This window comes from Helianthus annuus, chromosome 1 (genome assembly GCF_002127325.2).
Source record: "Helianthus annuus cultivar XRQ/B chromosome 1, HanXRQr2.0-SUNRISE, whole genome shotgun sequence".
Taxonomy (NCBI): domain Eukaryota; kingdom Viridiplantae; phylum Streptophyta; class Magnoliopsida; order Asterales; family Asteraceae; genus Helianthus; species Helianthus annuus.
The window spans coordinates 12,612,286-12,621,541 of NC_035433.2; positions in this window are offsets into that span (position 1 = coordinate 12,612,286).

Here is a 9,256-nt window from a genome sequence, read left to right on the forward strand (position 1 = left end):
CAAAGCAGCACCGAAGGAATGGAAGATGTCGAAATGCGTAAGGAATGTGTTTCAATTGAAGAAATATGAAACCTGAGCATGATTATTGACGAATCAGGGGAACCTTGTAGTAAGATTTACATTACGAAATTCAGGTATATTTTTTGATTTTTAAATGTTGGGATCAATTCATGTTGTTTTGATGGAGACAGTCAATATTTAATGATAATCGTATTTATGGAGACGTTTAACATTTATGAATGTTATAACTCTTTACAACATGCGTGATTAATAATATAACGTGCGTAATAAATATGCATTTAGGCATACTTGTTTGTTTCATTGTAGTATACAATAATAACATGTGGGATTATTATCAAATAACATCCGCAATTATTATCAGATAACATACATGATTAGTGGTCATTTTAAAGATTAACATGCATGACTATTTATTATAACATGCGTGATTTTTATTTTGTATTCTTATTTACGATGTGCAGAAGACAATGTGTATATACGAGAGGTAGCATCATCATGTGTATCTGTGGATGGCATGAAATTTAATTCAATTGAACAAGCATATGTGTTTTATTGCACATATGCAAAGAATGTTGGATTTAATAGTCTAGAAAGGAGTTGAACATATTCATTGTGGTGTGATTATGACCAAGTATTTTGTATGGTCTAAAGAGAATAAGCAACAATTAGAGATATATGCAACATTGGATGAATGTTTTCCAATGAGTTTCAATAATGGTCACCTTTAGCCCTTATAGTTCCTAACCTTACTTAACTGGGTAACCCCATTAGGTTTTCCTTTATAAACTAACAGAAATTTCATTATAATCTTAATGTTTTTAATATAAAACATTTACATTAATTAAATCAATACATGACAAAGTTAAAAGAAATAAAAAGTAACAAAAATTCTTATTTTCATTTATTACTTGTAATCCGGTTTACAATACGAATCGGTTTTTTTTCTATGATCTGTTTTTCGCAGATCTTACAGAAGTGGGTTGAGAAAAGAACATAATAGATCATATTTAGAGATGGTATAATATATAGATCAAATGATTTCTCGTAGGATTTCAGTTTAAGGGTTTCAGCCACTAAAAGGTCTCTTTTGTTGTGCATATTGGCATCTTTTTTTTACTCATATGGTCTCTTTTGGTGTTTTGGTTGATCTAAAAGCACATTGGATTTGAATCAACAAACAGCTAGGTCTCCAGTTTCTTAGAACAGAAGCTGATGTGTTAAGTATCTTTAGGTCTTTGTTTTCATAAAACAGACAAGATACCAGAATGTTTTTAGATCCGATTTCAGGCCCTAGAACAAACAAGTGTGAATCTAGACATCACATAAGCAATTAAATAGAAGTTGTACTAAATCTAAGTTATATTCCCCAGTAGAGTCATATAATTAGATTCAATCCTACAACAAGACAACATATTTTCCAAGTTAAAACAGAGCCTATCAACATATCACATTGGATCCCAGTCTTTTCAGCTTAATGCCTTACATGTGTCAGCCTTACCCACAAACAAAAATCATCTCATTTCCTATATGATGCAACAATCTATTTTTGTATTTTTTTTTTCTATTTTCTCTCTCTAAAACAATGCATAAAGGATAACAACTGTATTTACTTAAACTCTTTTTGTATGCCCCATTACTCTCCCCTTAAATTTGTGCATAAACTTAGTGCGTAAATCAAAGTACCAAATTTGTTCTTTTTGCTTAACTTCATCATATTTAAAACTAATCATTTTCAAAATCAGAGTACCAAATTTAATTGTATCTCTCTTGTTGATCTTACCTCCCTTATCTCATTCAAAGGAAACATATCATTTGTTAAAAAAAATTGAACATTATGCAACAGAGAAGTGTCACCCGGCATATCCTTGGAACAACCACTATAAACATTCCAGAGATTGTTAACAGTTCCTCCTTGGCTATTCCTAAATGGATTAGGAGATTAATTACACATAGGTACCCATGCCATCGTAGTCCTGGGCATTCCTAAAGCATCAATATAAGACATTTCTTGCAAACACATATCCTTATTGTTATCAAAGATTGATGATGATGTTGTAGTTTGTTTGACTTTCCCTACTTGTTTAGGCTTAATGAATGGTTTGGTTACCTTTGGTGCAGAAACCTTAGGTTTTTGTACATTTTTAGCTTTGGAAAAATGTTTTTGTTCATGAAAAGCATTTTGTTTATCCTTTGCAACATTCCAATCACCGTCAGAAGGTTTAACTTTGGGTTGCACATTCTTCACTGTCTTAGGTGGTGTCACCTTCATTGACTTACAATGTGTCTTGTCCTTTGGTGTGACCCTCTGTTTTTGCATGTAATAAGGTACGTAAGGACCATAATTGTAGTTTCGTGCAATGTGACCCGCATTGCCGCATTTGTAGCATGTTTGTTTCTTGCATATGGAGCATATCCTGTGTCATCATGTCTAGCAAACAAGGATGAATTAAGATGCTTGTATTTGTTGTTTGCAGACGCTTTATTGTTGTGAACAACTTTCTTTGACTTTGCATCCTGTTTAGAGTTTTCATTCACCTTGTAAAACTCTTTGTTATAACAGTTAAAGGCATATTTTCATGTTTTCTTTCACTATCAGGCTTTACAAAAACAGTTTTCGCATTAGATGCATCCACACATCTAGACTTCTGATTCTTAGGATTTTTTTAAATCTTAGGACAAGCATTTAAACAAGGTTCAATGCTCTCAACAACAGATCCCACATAAGAATCAGTTTTTAGAAGAAGCATTACAAACAGTTGTTAAGTATGAATCACTAAAAACATCACATTCATCATCTTCACTATCCCAATCCTCAATCTTTACTTTCTCTACACATGAAGTAGAGGCATTAGTATTATTCACACAACTAATTGTTATATCTATTGGTTTGATGGAACATTTTCCAACAGATGCTTCTTCTACTTTCTTACCATAAACCATGTGCTTCTCATTAGCAACTTCTTCATTTAGTTTTTTCGTTATTTTAGTAATAAAATTATAATTTCAAATAAACCATTGCAACATGCTTATTTTTATCCATGATTCGATAAAATATTCATTCAAACCGGTCAAATATACTTGATTTTTTTCTTTACCATAAGGAACAAAACAAATATCGTTTGAACAACATCGGTACCGGTATCGTATTCAAGTTTATGGTTTTCTCGCCAGTATTTCTTGCTGATAAAATCTTTTTAAAACGCGTTTCAGGTAACTTAATGTGAGGCTAATAGAAGCCAGTTGGAGAGCACTGAAGTCTTGGAAAAGTGGCTATAACAGTTACCAAAATAAAAAGGAGTTTTGTTTTCAATAAATTAGGGTTTATCCCTATAAATGTATTGTAATGGAAACTTGGGTTATACCCCATTTATTTATTATAAAAAGTTTGGTGTTTTAACTCTGATAAAAATATTTCCTAACTACGGTCTTGACGTAAGAATTCTGCTGCCAAATTAATAAACATCGATACCACCAGCTCTGAGTACCCGCGACCGCCCGCCTTACGCGACAGGGGTCGGGGGCTGCGACACCATGGAGGCTTGGGCTTTCCAACTTAGTTCCATTCCTTAACTTGTGAAACTTTGTGTATAAACACTTAAGTGGTTTCCTAGAATCAAAGTAACATAGCCCCGCCTAGCCTCTGACACTTAGGATTACCTTTCCATGTCGTGTTGGCTCACCCGGGTTAAAGACTTACTTGGCCACTTGTGAATGTATTAGATATATTTATTTCTTGTAATTCATGACCCCCTGAATCATCCTTATGATGATTTCATGTAGTGGTGAATCATATAAACAGGTTTAAACCTCCATGCTTGACTTACATGATATCTAGGATTGGACTTAGTTGTAGGATATTATTATTACCATATAAATATACATATCTATATAAACAAGGCTGAATTTGTGATGATAATCAAACCATGATTATTCATCATAAACATAGGCTATCATATCTACGATCTAAGACTCTCGCTGACGATTCTAATGCGCAAACTAGGACCCATGAAACCACATACAAAATAGTGTCAGAAACGGGTACTTAGAACTAGATAATACTTTTGTATACATACTTTTTGGTACTTTAAATTCCAAATCCGAATCCTCCATCTTAAATCCATTACTTACACACCTTCGTTTCCCCAATGTAGGGTGACTGTAGTGATTCCATCCTCCAACTTACAACTCTTCACAGGATTCTAAAGTTAAAGCTTTGCAAAACCGTGAGTACACTCGACTCATTTTACGTTTTACACATTTTGGGTGCAACATGTTAGCTTATTAAAACCACAAACACTTATACTTTATCTCAATGCACAAATAATCCAATACATGCATGCATACGTTATACTTGATTCGTTTATCTAGGTTTGTTTGTTTTGTGATTAAACTTGTCATTAACTTCGATCAAGCCTACCCTTAACATGTATAGCCCTATAGGAGTAACGCACCGTCTGTGAACGTTGGGTTATGTTAAGATTCTTTTACTTGCGTTAACTTTGGTTTGACTTAATTATTCACATGCTAGATTTACGTTAATCTTGATAACGTAGTTTGCCATGTGGATTCGTTTAAACATTTTATACTTATGATACGTACTTAAAACTTGTGTACTCGCCAATGCTTTTTGTGTTGAACTATACTTTTAACATGTTGCAGGTTGATGATGATGATTATGACCGAAATCTAGTAGGGACGACTTAGAAACGCATATTGAAACACTAGATTAGCTTACTTTATTTTTGTTGAACTTTCGATGTTGTATTTTTATTTTCATGTTGTATTTGACAATTATTGTTATGATATGAAATCGGTTTTGAATTACTTATTGTCACATAGTGTTATGAAGTCTTTGAGCAATCTATTTCGTCTTGCCCCGATGTTTCCGCCATCGATTAGGGTATGACACCAAATTACTTGTTAAAGGTCCAAAACCTCATATAAACTAACCCAATTAATCCCAGTTCGCTACCATAGCCCGTTGGTATATTTGATGTGTCAATCTCACACTTCTAGGACCTAACAGTAATTTTTTTAGTGTTGTATTTCAAATATGATTAGCTTTGTATTAAAAAAGTTGATTTTGATTAGTTTTCTCATTCGTTCTCAAGCTTTTTGCAATATTTAGCGTTCTCAAGATAACTCTCCCTATACACACACACACACACACACATATATATACATATTTCTTACCCCCATCTATCTCGCTCTCGATCTCTATCTATCATCATCAACATCATCACCCCAACCTTACCTCTCCACCAGCCATCAACCCACCACCACCCATGAGTTCAGGCTTGATCTAAACCCATTTTCAAAATTTGGGTCCGAATTGCGCAAAACAAATTTGAATTTCATTTCAAAAGAAAAAACCTCCACAACACACACATACACACACAAAGAAATATATATACTCACAATGTATCAACAGAGAGAACAACAACACAACAACAACCTTGAAGCCGGTAATAGAAAAGGGCCTTAGAGCAGGTGAAACTCTAGAATACTCATCAACCTCATTATCAAAATCGGGTGTGTAGTCAGCGACAACACATTCGCAATCAAGGATTCTTGAATCCCATCCAAACACATGTGCATCTATTCGATAATCAACTGAGCAAATGAACACTTTGGGATCTCGATTCGCCAAACGACACTTTATGCTCCATCTGCTCTCCATGACGGAGATCGGATTAAGATCGGTGAGCTGACGTCTTGAATATGCATGTTAAATCGGTTGTTCGACCGAGAGAACACTAGGCGGTAAGGAAAGTTATTAGTTGAATTTGATGATGTTATTGAGAGTGGAAAGTTAGCACCTAAAATTTTCTAGTTTTTGAGTTGTGTCCTAGATGTATCTGTTAGTAATCGGCAACCCTTCCCTCAAGGGTGGTGGTGTTGGCATTATTAAAATGGTTGTTAACACCAATCTACCTAGGCCTGTAAACGAACCGAACGTTCATGAACTGTTCATGAACTTGTTCGGCGGGAAGTTCGATTATGTTCGTTTATTTAATAAATGAACGAACATGAACATAAAAGTTTGTTCGTTTAATTAAATGAACGAACATGAACACACCTTGTGTTCGTTCATTTATGTTCATGAACATTCGTTCATTTATGTTCGTGAACATTCGCTTATTTACGTTTGTTTATGTTCGTTTAATTTTTAATAAATACATAAGTAGTTATATTTATATAAATATTAGATTTTCTAACTACTTATATAAATGTAACTCATTAGTATATCTATGAACTCTAATTTAGAAGTGTTTTCGGATGAACTGTAATATGTTTAGACTTGTTGTTCAATCATGCTAATTTATGTTTGTTTCTGTTTATTCAAATACATTCACTTAATTTTTTTTTGTTTATGTTCGTTTGTGTTCGTTAATGTTCGTGAACTCTTCGTTTAGGCTTTAAACGAACAAACATAAATGAACACGAACGTGCTCGAGTTCTTAATGAACGAACACGAACAAAAAAATGTGTTCGACTATATCTTCGTGTTCGTTCGGTTCGTTTACAGGCCTAAATTTACCCTCTATTTAACAGTTAAAATAAACTGGGTTAGAGTTAAATGACAAAACATGCAAGATTTTAGAACATTAAATATAAACTCTTCAATTTTGCAAATCAGAATTTGACATAAAGATAAAAGACAAAATTTATAATTCACTCAACTAAAAATCTATTCCTTAAGTGTTCATAAATATACTTATTTCCTTAACTAACAAACCCAAACAAACCTTTATTCGTGTTGGGTTTGATTTTAGTGATACTAAGAAATCAGATCAGATGAGAATCAGAATATTGTTATAAACCAAAAATTTTAGGCCCAACCCATTACTTATGGGCTTTAGGGTTTATAGCTATGTTCATCTATATATTGTAATGTTGAATAGTGAGAATTCAGTTTTGATCTCTTTTCTCTTTGGTTTTTATCACGTTATCAGCACCTTTGCCTCTCCACTGGGATTTACAAGCCATCTGCAACGTTTGTTCTTCATCGGAGATTCATACGTATCTATACTTTTTCATATAATTCTCTATTCATCACACTTTATCCTGGTACGCATCATCACAATCTCTAATATGTATTGCCCATGATTATATATGTTGATTATATGTTATCCTATACCACGCATACATCTGCATCTCTAATAAAAAAAAGTAGATTCACCTATTTCAAGTTTTTGGAACATTGTATATATAAAAACGTAGATACGTAAATTTCAATTTTTTTTTCCAAGTGATTTTGATGCCAGTTGATAATTGTATCCATTTTTTTAGAATGCCTAAATTAGGATTATTCTCTAGAAATTTTAGAAATCAACATAGGGTTTTTCATTCTTCATTCTGTACTCACAAAAACCACAATCACAAAATCGATTAAACACTTTTTCACATCAATCAGCCGCAAGAACAACAAACCGAAAAAAAAATAATAATAATCACAATTAAACGAGCAATAAGACACTAAAATCTGATCCGAAATTGTTTCACCGCCTCCCAAAACGTCGACGTCGTATCGACGAAATTAGGCTGTAACCTCGCTCTAGTCAACGGACCGTTGTGGATCGGAGAAAACAACACCGGCGACGGTTTCGCTCGCGTTTGACGCTTCGATGACGATGGCGGCGGTGCCGATGTGTTGTTGTTGTGGAGTTTTTGACGCTTTCCGTTTCAATCCGCCTCTTCGCCGTGACGGTGGTGCCTCCGATGACGACAGTGGTGGTTGTTCACCGGCGATTGCCGGCTCATGATGGTGAGTTGTTTAATATGAGTATTCAGTCTCTCGTCACTCCAACAGTCTTCAACCATCGTTAAATTTAACTTTGTGCGATAAAAATGAAAAGAAAATGAGAGAATAGACATTCGTAGATTGAATAGAAATTTCATTTTAGTAGAAATCAGTTTGCTTTTCTAGAAAAAAAAAAAGGAAGCAGTTGAGAAGTTTAAAAGATATTTAAGTTTTACACTCTTTCTCTTTGACAATTTTCTTTTTCAAGTATCCCAAGTCATTGAGTTTTATTATTTAATTAGACACGTGTATGTCATCTTTGATAGTGGGGTTTAAAGCTTTTTCATGTACCACATTTTATCATATATTATTATTCTTTAGATTTTTTTCCTTATGATAATAAAAATCATTAAAGAAATAAAGCACATTACAAATCGCAAATAGAGAATGCGAACACCTAATGCAATTCATGTTTTCCTTTTTCCATATGTTATATTCCTAACACAAAACAATAAAAAATATAAACTCATCACTACATATGTAAACTATCTTCTTGTATAGAACCCGAAGTTCTAATTGTAAAGAACCCGAAGTTCTAATACAATATACATTTCATTAGAAGGCTTGTTTTTAAAATGCCTTATTCTTTTCCTTCGTAGAAAATAAGTCGAACTTATCAAACCTTGAATTCACCGCACTTGACATATCGGGCAATAACTACCTCCCGTGGACTCTTGATGCTAAAATCCATTTGACGGCAAATAATTTGGGGGAGACAATTAATGTTGATAATCAGACCTCACCTCAAAATAAAGCGAAAGCTATGATATTCCTTCGCCATCATCTTCACGAAGATCTAAAGCGGGAATATCTAGCTGTTGAGGACCCCCTTGAATTATGGACAAACATCAAAGAACGTTTTGACCACCAGAAGTTGGTCTTACTCCCCAAAGCCCGCTATGAATGACTTCATTTACGACTACATGATTTTAAGACCGTCAGTGAGTATAACTGTGCTCTGTTCCGCATTACCTTTGAACTTAAATTATGTGGTGAGAAAATTACCGATGAAGACATGCTTGAAAAAACTTTCTCAACGTTCCATGCCTCAAATATGCTCCTGTCGAAGCAATACAGGGAACGTCAATTTACTAAGTATTCTGAATTGATATCATGTCTTCTGATCGCGGAGCAAAACAACAAGCTCCTACTACAAAACCATCAATCGCGACCCGCCGGTGCAAGCCCATTCCCTGAAGCGAATGTGGCCAATTCTCAAAGCGGACGAGGTAGAGGTAGAGGCCGCGGCCCCAGCAGAGGTCGTGGTCGTGGTCGAGGACGGGGATACACATGGCATTGCGAGTCCCAGAACACTAAAAAAATGGCGGTGGTGAATTGAGTCGACATAATACGGGCGACCTTCAAAAGGGAAAAGTAGCGGGAATCAAAACAACATTTGTTATAAATGTGGAATGTTAAATCATTGGTCCC